Below are 16,862 nucleotides of genomic sequence, written 5' to 3'. Positions count from 1 at the left end.
CTGTTTACTTAATTTACAAAGGGATAGTGTATCATGAGTTCCTGCCTTATGGTCATATGGTCAATAAGGCAGTCCGAAGAAAACGATCTAAATTGTGGCAAAATCAGCCGTGGAAATTGCATCAAGATAATAGTCCCGCTCTTACGCCTCAATGCTTGCTATCGCCTTTTCTGTGCAGAGGCTGAAGAGAACCATGAAAGGACGTTGTTTTGCCACCACTGAGGAAATAAAAACAGACTCGCTGAAGGAGCTGAACTCCGTAACGGAAAATGAGTTCCAGAAGTACTTCTAAGAGTGCTTTTGCACTGGCATAAGTGTGTTATATCTGAAGGGAACAAAATTGATGTTGATGAATAAATAAAGATTATTTAAGAAAAAAATCCCATTGCTTTTTGATCACACCTCGTATGTCCAAACATGGTCGCAGCATTATTGTATCCCTGAGCACAGCAATACTACAGTTTTACACCATCTTCTTTCAACTTGTCAAAAATTTCTTCTGTAATTTCATTAGCTGCTTTCACACGTAATAAAATGAAATCGATAAAGGATTCGTCTACTGTGGTTTCTGAACCTACAATACGTACATACGGAATTATTTCAGACATTTGACTGATATGTGATACATCTTGTGTGCCATCAAAAATGATAAATAATTACCGTTATGAATGATCTTAAATATCTATGTTCTGAAATGATAATCAAATAGTTTGATATATTAATTTTGACATCGCGGAGAAAGCTAAGAAACAGCACTGCCGTCTGTCTGCTGAACTTTGCGAAGATGATGATTCGCAACTGGACCATATTTGGCAAGTAGCTAGGAAGTTTCGTGGAAATTACCATAGTTATCACTTCCACGAAGTCCGCACCCGGTAGCTGAGTGGTCAGCGCGACGGACTGTCAATCCTAAGGGCTCGGGTCGATTCTGCGCTCAGGGACTGGGTGTTGTGTTGTCCTCATCATTATTATTTCATCCCCATCGACGCGCAAGTCGCCGAAGTGGCCTCAAATCGAAAGACTTGCACCAGGCGAGCGGTCTACCCGACGGGAGGCCCTCATCACACAACATTATTATTAGATACTTCCACGAATATTTTCTTAGTGACCACGCAAGGTTAATACAATACACAATCAACATTACTTGCTAATAAAATTTTCATTTCTCAAATGACTTATGATTATCAAATTTAATACCATCATATTTGTGTAGCCGCATTTAAAGCTCTTTCCAGGTTTCAAATGATACAACACGATGACAATTTTTTTCATGTTCTACGAGGGCAGTTCAATAAGTAATGCAACACATTTTTTTTCTGAAACAGGGGTTGTTTTATTCAGCATTGAAATACACCAGGTTATTCCCCAATCTTTTAGCTACACAACACTATTTTTCAACGTAATCTCCATTCAATGCTACGGCCTTACGCCACCTTGAAATGAGGGCCTGTATGCCTGCACGGTACCATTCCACTGGTCGATGTCGGAGCCAACGTCGTACTGCATCAATAACTTCTTCATCATCCGCGTAGTGCGTCCCACGGATTGCGTCCTTCATTGGGCCAAACATATGGAAATCCGACGGTGCGAGATCGGGGCTGTAGGGTGCATGAGGAAGAACAGTCCACTGAAGTTTTGTGAGCTCCTCTCGGGTGCGAAGACTTGTGTGAGGTCTTGCGTTGTCATGAAGAAGGAGAAGTTCGTTCTGATTTTTGTGCCTACGAACACGCTGAAGTCGTTTCTTCAATTTCTGAAGAGTAGCACAATACACTTCAGAGTTGATCGTTTGACCATGGGGAAGGACATCGAACAGAATAACCCCTTCAGCGTCCCAGAAGACTTTAACCATGACTTTACCGGCTGAGGGTATGGCTTTAAACTTTTTCTTGGTAGGGGAGTGGGTGTGGCGCCACTCCATTGATTGCCGTTTTGTTTCAGGTTCGAAGTGATGAACCCATGTTTCATCGCCTGTAACAATCTTTGACAAGAAATTGTCACCCTCAGCCACATGACGAGCAAGCAATTCTGCACAGATGGTTCTTCTTTGCTCTTTATGGTGTTCGGTTAGACAACGAGGGACCCAGCGGGAACAAACCTTTGAATATCCCAACTGGTGAACAATTGTGACAGCACTACCAACAGAGATGTCAAGTTGAGCACTGAGTTGTTTGATGGTGATCCGTCGATCATCTCGAACGAGTGTGTTCGCACGCTCCGCCATTGCAGGGGTCACAGCTGTGCACGGCCGGCCCGCACGCGGGAGATCAGACAGTCTTGCTTGACCTTGCGGCGATGATGACACACGCTTTGCCCAACGACTCACCGTGCTTTTGTCCACTGCCAGATCACCGTAGACATTCTGCAAGCGCCTATGAATATCTGAGATGCCCTGGTTTTCCGCCAAAAGAAACTCGATCACTGCCCATTGTTTGCAACGCACATCCGTTACAGACGCCATTTTAACAGCTCCGTACAGCGCTGCCACCTGTCGGAAGTCAATGAAACTATACGAGACGAAGCGGGAATGTTTGAAAATATTCCACAAGAAATTTCCGGTTTTTTCAACCAAAATTGGCCGAGAAAAAAAATGTGTTGCATTACTTATTGAACTGCCCTCGTAATACTTTGGGCTTAAGATTTTTCTAAGCCATAAATCCATGTGGCCGCAGAAAAGAAATTTTCACTGAGCTTTCTTAAATATGCGAGAAGAGGCCCAGGAGAATATGCCTACAAGAAAAAACCTCTAACGGCTTTTTAACTTCATACGAAACCAATCCGTAGAAAATGATCTGTCAGTATTATCTGTTGAAGAAAATGCATATTTATTACGTAGTTCACACGTCCCTCTGGTAACAGTTTGGCCACCCAGATTGCCCGACATGAATATCATCGAGCGTTTATGGGCCATAGTCGAAAGGTCAGTTCATGCAAAAATTCTGCACCGGGCATAATTTCACAATTATGGACGACTATATGGCTCAATATTTCTACAGGAGACTTCCAATGACTTGATGGGTCCATGTTCCGTCAGTCTGCTGCACTACGCAGGGCAAAAGAGATCCGACGCGGTATTAGGAGGTATCCCATGACTTTTGCCACATTAGTGTACGTCACATACTGTAGTAAATTCCATTTTGTACCATGAGGTTACTAGGGAGATAAGTACAATCTACATAATTGAATACGTGCTTGCTTAAAAGAAATTATATCTATCTAGTAGTAAAATTCTACACTAAATTTATTATTATGTGCAGAACTCAGGGGGTTCTGTGATATAACTGCATAATCCCTTATGGAAGCATCTTGTCTGATGAAGGAAATGGCGAAATGTAAACAATGCGATGATATAGATTGGCTGGATAGTATTTTCTGCTACCGGTGGATGCCAGTCCATCATGCCAAGTTCCCGACTTTTTGTGAAGTGAATTGAATACAATTGACATTTGGGATCGTGTACTTCAAAACAAGCTTTCATCCACAGCGAAACCTGAAGGTGACCATCTCCAATGGACCAAACAACGCAGAAACTGGACATTAGCTGACTGGGGGCGCTTAGTGTAGTTTGGCAATTTACGATTTTTCCTCTTTTCAAGTAATGCAACGCGTCGAGAGCTCCGACGGCCGAATGAGGAGTTTGTAGTTTGAACTGGAGAGGGCTCTGCGATATTTTGGGGGCACTGATTCAGGTAACCGCAAACATGAACCAGCCAGTATATTTCGAGATTAACGGTGAGCGAGTTTTGATCTTTCTTCTGCGTCTTCGTGGTATGAATGCTGTGGACACTACCCTCAACAAGATGACAACAACTGAGTTGGCCAAGTTGTATACGTCTGTGTCGCTAGCCTGATGAACACTCAGGCACCACATCGCACCTCGACTGGCCAGCTCAATCTCCCGAACTGAATCCCACAGAAAAGATCTGGGACCGTTGGGGACAGCGGGAGAATCCTAGCAACCAATATTCACGCAATATGGAGGCTCTATGCGACCTGTTCATCGGTGAATGGATTGAGCTGGACATGGCATATCTGAAAAAACTTATGGACTCTCTTTCACGCCGAACTAACCCCATTACGAAAGCTAGAGACGGTGTTCCGCAGTATTACTGTGATCTCTTCCAGGGATGACAATTTTTTTCTCAGATATCCTTATTACACTACTGGCCATTAAAATTCTTACACCAATAAGAATTGCAGACGACAAACGGGTATTCATTGGACAAATATATTATACTAGAACTGACATGTGATTACATTTTCACGCAAATTGGATGCATAGATCCTGAGAAATCAGTACCCAGAACAACCACCTCTGGTGACCGAGACGTGTAGCCCCATACCATCACGCCGGGACGAATACACGCTTCCAATGTGCGTTCAGCGCGATGTCGCCAAACACGAATGCGACCATCATGATGCTGTAAACAGAACCTGGATTCTTCCGAAAAAATGAGGTTTTGCCATTTGTGCACCCATGTTCGTCGTTGAGTACACCATCGCAGGCGCTCCTGTCTGTGATGCAGCGTCAAGGGTAACCGCAGCCGTGGTCTCCGAGCTGATAGTCCATGCTGCTGCAAACGTCGTCGAACTGTTCCTACAGATGGTTGTTGTCTTGCAAACGTCCCCATCTGTTGACTCAGGGATCGAGACGTGGCTGCACGATCCGTTACAGCCATGCGGATAAGATGCCTGTCATCTCGACTACTAGTGATACGAGGCCGTTGGGATCTAGAACGGCGTTCCGTATTACCCTCCTGAACCCACTTATTCCATATTCTGCCAACAGTCGTTGGATCTCGACCAACGCGAGCAGCAGTGTCGCGATACGATAAACCGCAATCGCGATAGGCTACAATCGATCTTTATCAAAGTCGGAAACGTGATGGTACGCATTTCTCCTCCTTACACGAGGCATCACAACAACTTTTCACCGGGCAACGCCAGTCAACTGCTGTTTGTGTATGAGAAATCGGTTGGAAACTTTCCTCATGTCTGTCTGTTGTAGGTGTCGCCATCGGCGCCAACCGTGTTTGAATGCTCTGAAAAGCTAATCATTTGCATATCACATTATCTTCTTCCTGTCGGTTAAATTTCGCTTCTGTAGTACGTGATCTTCATGGTGTAGCAATTTTAAAGGCCAGTAGTGTATTTAGAAATAAGCAGAGGTTACTGAATGCAGTGCCAAGAGGTAGCTGCTCGCTGCAGATACTGCTTACTGACATACTGACACTGAAATGGGAGTATTGAGAAGCCGGTAGGTGACACGAATCGTATTCTCAGTAATCGTCAGCTACTTGACAGCTGTTGAACGCAGCTGTCTCGACCGCCTCACCTGAGGCGGTTTGTGCCGGCAGTGAGTAACGCCCCTCCTATCTGCCACCGCTGGCCTCTCGGTGACGAGGCGCCCTTCAAGCGATTCTGCCCCCCGGAGACCGCTTTAATTTGTCGCCAGTCCGTCGCAGCCCTTAATGACATAACCGCTGCCCGGGTGCACCGCCAACGAATCGCTCTCCATTATAAACTGCCGGACGGCACAGACGCCAGCGCGCCGAACCCATTTTTTACCCCCCGTCCCCTCTACACAGGCGTACACAAAGATGATCCACCCTTGCAGCAGGGGTCGTAAATCGGCAGGCAGTAATTATTTCAATTGTGTCACCCGCCCGCCCTGTTGACGAAACTGGCGACGCGCAGCGGCCGCCAACGTAATTATAGGGCGAGTGTGCGTGACGTCATTGACGACTCACCCTGTTCAGCCCCCTCTGTCCTGCTATTCGACGTACGCTGCTGTTTCTCCGCCTTACTGAGTCCACTTGGTACGTCTGATGTGATTATACTCCAATCGGGGATCTTAAATTCACTGTTGGAATTATACTGATGGAATACTCTGCTGAAAAAGTCCCAGTTTATTGAATTCGCCCTTAAAACTGAGGCCAAGGCCCAGTGACAAACAACCGATAAAAACTCAGACTCAGCTCACTGGCTTTCATTCTCGCGCACTGAATGAAGCCTAAATGCACCGATCAAATTTTGGAGGCGGTCCTCGAACTGCGGTATAATCAAATGGTTCAAATGGCTCTGAGCACTACGGGACTTAACTTCTGAGGTCATCAGTCCCCTAGGACTTAGAACTACTTAAACCTAACTAACCTAAGGACATCACACACATAAATGCCCGAGGCAGGATTCGATCCTGCGACCGTAGGGGTCGCGCGGTTCCAGACTGTAGCGCCTAGAACCGCACGGCCACTCCGGCCGGCGTGCTATAGTCTCTCTACACCCAAGCGATACGGAAGAATAACAATATTCATTTTGTGAACATAATGCAGAATTTGGTTGAGCTGCAACGGTGTGGGATTTCGCTGATATTCTCTGGAATTCACGGCATCATTGCCTCCAACAAAATGAATACATGGGCCTCCTCTCAAGGGGCCTAACGACAAATAACGCTTACTTATCCCCGATTTCAGCGCTTCCGAACACACACAAAAGATTGACGTCACCATCTCTTACATACTCCGTCCGGACAGGCCATGAAGGCGCAACAGTACTGACCGGCCGCCGTGTCATCCTCAGCCCATAGGCGTCACTGGATGCGGATATGGAGGGGCATGTGGTCAGCACACCACTCTCCCGACCGTATGTCAGTTTACGAGACCGCAGCAGCTACTTCTCAATCAAGTAGCTCCTCAGTTTGCCTCACAAGGGCTGAGTGCACCTCGCTTGCCAACACCGCTCGGCATACCGGATGGTCACCCATCCAAGTGCTAGCCCAGCCCGACAGCGCTTAACTTCGGTGATCTGGCGGGAACCGGTATTACCACTGCGGCACGGCCGTTGGCCATCTCTTATATAGCTGATGACTAAATACTGGCGATGAAAACTTCTTCTACCACCAGGATTCGAACCAGAGATCTACCGCAAAAGGGACGAGACGCATGGAGACGGGTCTCTTCTGCTGCCGTATGAGTGGACTACTTTAAAGAGCTCCTGAGGTGTTAAGCGTGCGTCACAGTCTATGATGACGGGGCTGTTATACTCACCGCAGTCGACATGTCAAACAATATGCCTTTCAAACTGTTTGTACGGCAACATGGTAGTTAATGCATAGTGCTGCACATGCGATTCGTCATTCATTCATTTGGTGAATTGAAAATTGTTTGTCAGATTTTATCTTTTACTATCCTTCGCGTTTGTTAACTCACGATCACTTTTGGGAACATAAAATGTGCCTACAAGTCGACTTCTGGGATGAAGACAGTCTTTGGTCAGTCAAGATGGATAGTTTGGGGCCGCGCGGAGTGGCCGCGCGGTTTGAGGCACAATGTCACGGGTTACGTGGTCCATCCTGCAGGAAGTTTGAATCCTCCCTCGGACATGGATGTGTGTGTTGATCTTAGCATAAGTTAGTTTAAGTAGTGTGTAAGTCTAGGGACCGATGACCTCAGCAGTTTGGTCCCTTAGGAATTTGAACATTTTTTTGATAGTTTGGGCGCTGCACTTTGGCGATCAGTGTCTCGAACAATAAGGAATTACCGCGGCCTAGACCGGCACAGCGTGGGAGCAAAGAGTCCTCTCGTGTCTCGGTTTTGGGCCATTTTTGTCTGCCGTACGCAGACGAAGAGATGGTTGGTGGTTGCTGCTTAGGTCTTGTAACCTCCCAACAGTAAAAAAAATAATTATATATCATTCACATTCAGTGTAATCTACCAACAGCTAAATTCCGTAACCTACCAATAATACAATGTGACTAACCTCCTAACAAAAAATGTGACTCATATATAACCCTTCAATAATTAACTGACTGTGAATCTAAACTGGTAAATTTGGACGTCAGTAGTGCTGCGTCATGGCCCTGAAAGATCATACTGAATAAATTGAAAATTCTTACATCAATGAAGTCGCCTGTAACGCATATACACTCCTGGAAATGGAAATTAGAACACCGTGAATTCATTGTCCCAGGAAGGGGAAACTTTATTGACACATTCCTGGGGTCAGATACATCACATGATCACACTGACAGAACCACAGGCACATAGACACAGGCAACAGAGCATGCACAATGTCGGCACTAGTACAGTGTATATCCACCTTTCGCAGCAATGCAGGCTGCTATTCTCCCATGGAGACGATCGTAGAGATGCTGGATGTAGTCCTGTGGAACGGCTTGCCATGCCATTTCCACCTGGCGCCTCAGTTGGACCAGCGTTCGTGCTGGACGTGCAGACCGCGTGAGACGACGCTTCATCCAGTCCCAAACATGCTCAATGGGGGACAGATCCGGAGATCTTGCTGGCCAGGGTAGTTGACTTACAGCTTCTAGAGCACGTTGGGTGGCACGGGATACATGCGGACGTGCATTGTCCTGTTGGAACAGCAAGTTCCCTTGCCGGTCTAGGAATGGTAGAACGATGGGTTCGATGACGGTTTGGATGTACCGTGCACTATTCAGTGTCCCCTCGACGATCACCAGTGGTGTACGGCCAGTGTAGGAGATCGATCCCCACACCATGATGCCGGGTGTTGGCCCTGTGTGCCTCAGTCGTATGCACTCCTGATTGTGGCGCTCACCTGCACGGCGCCAAACACGCATACGACCATCATTGGCACCAAGGCAGAAGCGACTCTCATCGCTGAAGACGATACGTCTACATTCGTCCCTCCATTCACGCCTGTCGCGACACCACTGGAGGCGGGCTGCACGATGTTGGGGCGTGAGCGGAAGACGGCCTAACGGTGTGCGGGACCGTAGCCCAGCTTCATGGAGACGGTTGCGAATGGTCCTCGCCGATACCCCAGGAGCAACAGTGTCCCTAATTTGCTGGGAAGTGGCGGTGCGGTCCCCTACGGCACTGCGTAGGATCCTACGGGCTTGGCGTGCATCCGTGCGTCGCTGCGGTCCGGTCCCAGGTCGACGGGCACGTGCATCTTCCGCCGACCACTGGCGACAACATCGATGTACTGTGGAGACCTCACGCCCCACGTGTTGAGCAATTCGGCGGTACGTCCACCCGGCCTCCCGCATGCCCACTATACGCCCTCGCTCAAAGTCCGTCAACTGCAGATACGGTTCACGTCCACGCTGTCGCGGCATGCTACCAGTGTTAAAGACTGCGATGGAGCTCCGTATGCCACGGCAAACTGGCTGACACTGACGGCGGCGGTGCACAAATGCTGCGCAGCTAGCGCCATTCGACGGCCAACACCGCGGTTCCTGGTGTGTCCGCTGTGCCGTGCGTGTGATCATTGCTTGTACAGCCCTCTCGCAGTGTCCGGAGCAAGTATGGTGGGTCTGACACACCGGTGTCAATGTGTTCTTTTTTCCATTTCCAGGAGTGTATATCTGCTCCTATAAGAAATTTTTCTGGCATAGCCCTGTGCAATGCTGGCCGATAGATTTGTCTTGTATAAAAAGAAACAACTGATATTTCTTTACAATAATCGAGATGACTATGGATTGGAGAAATTAGTAAATTCTTTAAATTGAGATGAATGATTGTCAAAAGTTAATTTTTATAAGAAAGATTATTATTAAGGTATTTTTTAAAAACCTTTACATGGGACTTGATATAACAATAGTACATATGCGCGAGGCCGCTTTTACCTTATACTACATCGCTCAGGCACCGCCATCGCTCTCCACGACCGGCCCAACCAACTCCATACACACGACTGCAAGCTACTATTTACTCCTATTGCTACACAGTTCCTACTGCAGCCAACACTGCTCTCTGGTCTGAGATTCTCTTATAGCTTACATATCGCAGGGAGCTCGTGAGCAATCCATCTAAATTACATCTGCTCGAGTGCGCTAGCAATAAATTCTTTAGTCATGGACCTCTTACAGTCTGTATGAGCATACTTGCAATGAGATTTGCTTCCGGCATTCTCTTATTGCGACCTACGACTTACGGTGTAATGTGCTGAAAAGTACGGTTAGCATATTATTTCACTGCAAAGAACGCAACCGATGTTGCCACGTTGGTAACATCTGTTCCCGCTCGATCACGGCAGTTAAGCATCGTTGGGCCCGAGTAGTAATTGGACGGGTAACCGTCCAGGGAAAACCAGATGCCGTTGGTTTTAACACTTTGATTTCCGGCAGCTTTTTGATAAATTTTTCATTTTGGCCGTAATTTTTTTGCTTCTTATTTTAAAAAAGTTGAATCTAGTATAGCTGATCACGCATGAAACGACAAAAAACCGTTTTTTACCTGATAAATATGGTGTGATCAAATATGATGCACATGGCCTATTTTAAACTTAAGATGCGACTAGAAGCTTTATATGGCCACATGCATCACTCTTGATACACATTCATGTATCTGAAGAGGACGTTATTATTAGCAGACTCCAACTACCCATTATATAATTGCTTTAATTTTCAAAATAAAGAACTTACATTTTTACACATTCGTACATTGCAAAAAAAGTAAAAAAAAGAAACAGTACATGCACATGAAACTCTGAGAACAGATTTGACATTTCAATGACTCCTGCTTGTTATTTATGTATGATAGCATGCTTCCTCCCACGTGCTTTGGAGTCGTCTCACTGCAGTTTCAAGCTGTTCCTTACTCCCATTCATTGGTGTCTCCTGAACATCGTCAATCACGAGAACCTCGTTTGCAATAGCCTCACGGCAACAATGACACCCATTTCTGATTTGTAATTTGAACATACAAAGTATGAGCATTTACAACACTGAATCGGCTCTCTTTTATTTAGAAACGCATATATTGTTAGCGTCTTCACCCGCATATTTCAGGTTTTGCAGTTAGGTTGCCTCGCGATTTTCGTAGCGGCCGGTGACATCTCAAGTCCCATTCAATATTTGTTCTGTTGTTCAATAATTTCAATCTTTGTGTGGAAAAGTGTTTGGATCCCAATTGTGAGGTAAACTGCTACGGTCGCAGGTTCGAATCCTGCCTCGGGCATGGATGTGTGTGATGTCCTTAGGTTAGTTAGGTTTAAGTAGTTCTAAGTTCTAGGGGACTGATAACCACAGCAGTTGAGTCCCATAGTGCTCAGAGCCATTTGAACCATTTTTTTGTGAGGTATGCTCATTTCACTTGCTTGTTCTATAAGATGGAGCATTTAAACATTTCGTAAATCAGGTGGTGAACTGGGTGATAGGCGAATTGACCATCAAAGTACATTTAAGTGTTCATTGCTGCCCATAGAACAACAGTTGTGCAAAGTAAGTGTTCCCTTGTTAACTTGTTCTTAAAACAAATACTGTTTCATGGGCCAGTATTAACGGATTAAAAGAAAACATTTTAAATAGGACTATTTTCTGGAGGCGTTCTTACATCTACTCAAAACTTAATAACAAGCAGTACCCTTACAATATATCAGTAATTTGTATCTGGTACACTTGAGATTGCAGTGCTCAGAACGCAATGAACAGTTAAGTCTGATTTTCATTGTCAAAATAAGTCCACTACATCCTCACAGGCAGAAAAAATTCAGCGGGTCAGTATAGCATTACTCGACGACAAGCCACGGTATTAATGGGTTACTTCACAAGCTTACGTAACAACTTAACAAGCTTACTTAAGAACTTCTGAGAGATGGCAGGAAACGTTTATGTCAAATGTGAAACAAAACGGTACTGCAAGAACGTTTAACATATTGTATACGTAAGTTCCTCAGTGAAACAGGGAGTTACAGCCGCCGCCCTAGCATTTCCACGTGTTTAAACCACGTAAACCTACCGCAAAAATTTGAGAACGAAGAAGTTAAAGTGTGACGAGTGAATCAGTCACAGTTCATTACAGACAGTTACGAGTCCATTTACAGCTCGTGGGAGCTGGGTTAGGTAATCATTTTTTGTGCTATCAGTCTGCTGGAAGTTTGAAGCGGCCCATCGAGAATGCTTCTCCTGTGTAAACCTCTTAATATTAGAATGGAGCTTGCATGCAACGTCTTCCGCTATTTGTTGCGTATATTCCAGCCTCTGTCTTCCCCTACAGTTTTTACCCTCAATTACCATATAAGTTATTCCTTGATGTTTCAGCAGATATTCTGTCATCCTGTTCCTTCTTCTTGTCAATGTTCTCCACATCTTCGTCGTTTATGCAGAGAACCTCCTCATTTCATATCTTATGAATCCACTCAATTTTGAACGTCTTTCTAGAGCACCACGCCTCAAAAACTTTGATTCTATTTCTTTTATTCCTACAGCGCATTATTTGCTTTCACACAGTTCTATGGTTCAACGCGAGTTCTCAGAAATTTCTTCCTCAAAGGCCGATGTTTGATACTAGTGCACTACTTTTGGCCAGGAATTCCCTCTCTGCTTGTGCTAATCTGATGTCGTCTTTGCTTCGTCCGTAACACGTTATTTTGCTTCCAAGGTAGTGGAATTCCTTCACTCAGTCTACTTCGTAGGCCTCAAATTTGACGTTCGCTTTTTCACTAACAACATTTATGTTACTCCCCTTTACTTTCTTGCTCAGTAGAACGTTCATTCCATTCAGTAAGTTCCGCAATTCTTCCCCGTTTTCACTGAGCATAGCAATGTCATCCGTGAATCTTATCATTGATATTCTTTTATAGTGAATTTTAAATCCATTCCAGAAACTATGTTTCTTTGGCCATCATAGCTTTTTCGATCTATAGATTGATTACTACGTCAGAAAGACAGCATCCCAGTCTTACAGCCTTTCCGATCTGAGGACTTAGTTCCCAGTCTTTCATTAATTTTTATTCCTCTTGTCTCCTGTACACATTGTGTATTACCCGTCTTTCCCTGCAACTTAGACCTATTTTCCTAAGAATTTTAAACATCTTACACAATTTTACATTGTTGAACGCTTTCTCTGGGTAGATAGGTCATATGAAAATGTTCTGATTTCCTCAAAGTCTTGCTTCCAGTATCAGTCGCAACGCCAGAGCTCCTTCTCTGGCGACTTTACTTTCCCTAAAGTGCCAGTGATCGTCGTCTAACAAATCTTCGGTTTCCTTTCCCGTTGTTCTGTACATTATTTTTGTCTGTAGCTTGGGTGCATGAACTGTTCAGCTGATTGTAAGATAGTTTTCGCACTTATCTGTCCTTGCTATCTTCAGGATTGTGTGGATTATATTTATCCAAAAATCTGACGGTAAACCACCAAACAATGTAAGTAACAACAATTTTTCACGGGTAAGGTGTAATCTGAAGTAAATATTTTGTGCATGTGTCGTCTGTGAAATATGGCGACCGCTTTTGTTTCTTTTCTGCAGTCGCAGCATGCCGGGCATCGCTCCGACTAACGCCTACAGACGAGCGTAATGCTACCCGGAAAGCGATTCTGTCGCGCGTGCAGTTTTGTACGCCTGGTATTGGCATTCTTATGTAGCGAGAGTGCTGCAGCGCCTATATTTGACCAGTTACGGCTCGGCTGCTACATGGAGGAGCGAGCCGCCCGCATCCAGCCTCAAATGAATCTGCTCGGTCATGTACTCGCTCAGCCGGACTCTGGGCATGCGAATAACCGTGCGTGACCAGTCTTGGCAGAAGTCTCGCCGCGCCTCACTTCACCAGTCCAACAGCTTTCTCTCGCACTCTTTCTCCTTCAAACGCAAAAGTAACGATTTCAAGAACGCTTACATGCCACACCTAACTTCATGCAGTGGGTGAAAAATAATCTGATATTTCAGTACAACCACAGGAAAATATATGACTCATTTCCAAACAGAAGATTTATTCTTCCTGTCATTAACAGGAAACTTCGTACATATTACACAAATACTACCCAAGAAATGTAGGAGACGACTGTTTTTATTAACAGGGCATATTGACGACGTTGTACATTTACAGCTGTAGCTTTTCACACCTTTCATCTGTTTGCAAGAGAAAATGATTTGTAGTTACTGTTGACCAGCAGTAGATCGCTGACGTGTTCTGCGTTAGTTGGCTGTGGCGATGTGTTAATAACATGCCAGCTTTGCTAAAGCACCGTTCGCTAGCTGTGCTTGTTGCTGGGATACACACACTGAAGCACCAGACAAACTGGTATAGGCAAGCGTATTCAAGTACAGAGATATGTAAACAGGTAGATGGTTCAAATGGCTCTGAGCACTATAGGACTTAACTTCTGAGGTCATCAGTCCCCTAGAACTTAGAACTACTTAAACCTAACTAACCTAAGGACGTCACCCACATCCATGTCCGAGGCAGGATTCGAACCTGCGACCGTGGCAGTCACGTGGTTCCAGACTGAAGCGCCTAGAACCGCTCGGCCACACCGGCCGGCCAAAACAGGTAGAATACGGCGCTGACAACAAGTGCGTGGCGCAGTTGTTAGATCGGTTACTCTTACTACCATGGCAGGTTATGAAGATTTAAGTGAGTTTGGACGTGGTGTTAAAGTCGGCGGCGGAGAGATGGAACACAGCACCTCCAACGTAGCGATGAAGTGAGGATTTTCCCCCATTTCACGAGTGTACCGTGAATATCAGCAATATGGTAAAACTTCAAATCTCCTATATAACTGCGGCCGGAAAAAGATCCTGCAAGAACGGGACCAACGATGACTGAAGAGAATCGTTCGACGTGACAGAAGTGCAACCCTTCCGCAAATTGCTGCAGATTTCAGTGCTGCGGTATAACAACTGTCAGCATGCGAACCATTCAAAGAAAGATCATCGATACGGGCTTTAGGAACCGAAGGCCCACTCGTGTACCCTTGATGACTGCACGACGCAAAGTCTTACGTCTGCCCCGGGCCCCTCAACACCGACATTGGACTGTTGATGCCTGGTCGGACGAGTGTCGTTTCAAACTGAATCGAGCGGATGGACGCGTACGGCTATGGACACAACCTCATGAATCCATGGACCCTGCATGTCAGCAGGGGACTGTTCAAGCTGGTGGAGGCTCTGTAGTGGTGTGGGAAGTGTGCAGCTGGAGTGATATGGCACTGCTAATACGTCTAGACACGAGTCTGATAGGTGATACGTAAGTAAGCATCCTGTCTGAACACCTGCATCCATTCATGTCCACTGTGTATTCCGACGGACTTGGGCAATTCCAGCGCAGTAATACGACACCGCACACGTCCAGATTTGCTACAGAGTGGCTCCAGCAACACTCTTCTGAGTTTAAACACTTCCGCTGGCCACCAAACTCCCCAGACATGAGCATATCTGAGATGCCTTGCAACGTGCTGTCCACCCCTCGTACTCTTAAGGATCTATGGACAGCCCTGCAGGGTTCATAGTGTCATGGTGTCTATTCCTTCCAGCACTACTTCAGACATTAGTCGAGTCCATGCTACATTGTATTGCGGCACTTCTGTGTGCTCGAGGGGGCCCTACACGATATTAGGTAGGTGTACCAGTTTCTTTGGCTCTTCAGTGTAAAATACGTGTTACGACTGCAGTCAGGCCTGCTAAATCCTTTTCATGTCTGTTCCACGATTTTAAGATACCGTGAGCGCATGGGTGCATTAAAATATAGACGTGTACCTCATCTGCTTGAAAGGATCTCTCTTTCTGGCTGGCTGCGGCACTGCACTTGAACTTTAGTAAACAAAAGAGAGAGAAATAGTACAGAACGGCTGCGGAAATCATGAAAGAATAACCGGAAAAAATTGTTTTACGATGAAGAAATATTATACGAATTATAATACTTCCGTTTCGCTGTCAGACACTATGCACTAGCTACACAAAAACGATTACGTAAATGGTTGCATGTTGTACCTGAACAGTTGGCACACTTTTATCTCGCACAGTTAGGAATTTACTGATTTTTATTTATGTCAAACTTACTGAGATACCGGGAGATGGCAAAACGGACATAGCGGTTTTATGTTTAGAAATAATTACGCCTTATTGCTCGTCCTTTTAAAGCTTGTACGTGCTGTTAACAAATACACATCTGCCAGTATACAACAGTTACGGTAGTTTATTACATATCTGTCCTTACCTTGCATCATAATGCAACAATACTTGTAAGTAAACTAATTAAACTCACCTCACAGTTACAGCCTCTGTCTTTGACACTGCAGATTTTTTGACGTTTATGAAACCAAAGAAAAAAGACTGGATTTGAGGTTCTTTTTTGTCTTCTAACTCATCTGCACCCTCATGAATGATTTCGAGAAATCTACAAGTCTTCCTGCAGGTTCATTGTTATATTCCTACAGATTATAATGGGGATTATTTTCCTCAGTACACAGGAACTTGGTTATACAGAGTGCGTAAGGAATCCAGCACAGTGTACAAGCTGTTCCTGCGAGCTCTGCCCTCTGCCCTCAACACTGAGCAGAGGCCACTTTTCTTCATGCAACGTGCAAATGCGATCTACAGTATTTATTGTTGCTGCGATGTTAGCTTCATCGTTTAACAAGATGCTACGTCAATCGGAAGTGTGGCTAAGCGCTGTAATACAGTGAGCAGCACAAGGAAGACTTTTGTGATTTTCCAAAGCTTTTTATTACATTGGCACCGTAGTCGGAAACAAAACAAAACTTCGCAACATGTTCGGCGAAACATTCCGGTCATCATCTCTTCTGTAGCTTTCATAATATTTACTCCCCTAATCTTAACGTCCAGGAATTTAGTTGTAGGTAAAACATTATTCACAAGAGACCAATGTTTGTTTATGTTAAATGCTGTAAGCATCAGATTATGCATATTATTTTACGAATCAATCCACATATTAAATGTCGTAGAACGTGTTTTATTAGTAACTTCCTCAGTAACCGGAAGTTTTATGCTGTTTCGAATTGTATCAGCCTGTTCTTTGACGCATTAGAGGGATGTGGCATGACATCTGAACTGCTGACAATGTGCACCTAGATGAATTCATTCTTGGCCCAGTTCTTTGAAACCTTCACCAGAAACATATTAAAAGGTCCCATATCTTTAGG

At 45.1% G+C, this 16,862-nt stretch overlaps 1 pseudogene; it reads right to left on the bottom strand.

Annotated features, from left to right (window-relative positions):
- Nucleotides 1-6,724: 6,724 nt before the first annotated feature.
- Nucleotides 6,725-6,842, bottom strand: LOC126210690 (5S ribosomal RNA; annotated as a pseudogene).
- Between the last annotated feature and the right edge of the window lie 10,020 nt (nt 6,843-16,862).

This window comes from Schistocerca nitens, chromosome 1, assembly GCF_023898315.1.
Source record: "Schistocerca nitens isolate TAMUIC-IGC-003100 chromosome 1, iqSchNite1.1, whole genome shotgun sequence".
NCBI classification, from domain to species: domain Eukaryota; kingdom Metazoa; phylum Arthropoda; class Insecta; order Orthoptera; family Acrididae; genus Schistocerca; species Schistocerca nitens.
This window is presented reverse-complemented; position numbering and strand designations above follow the sequence as displayed.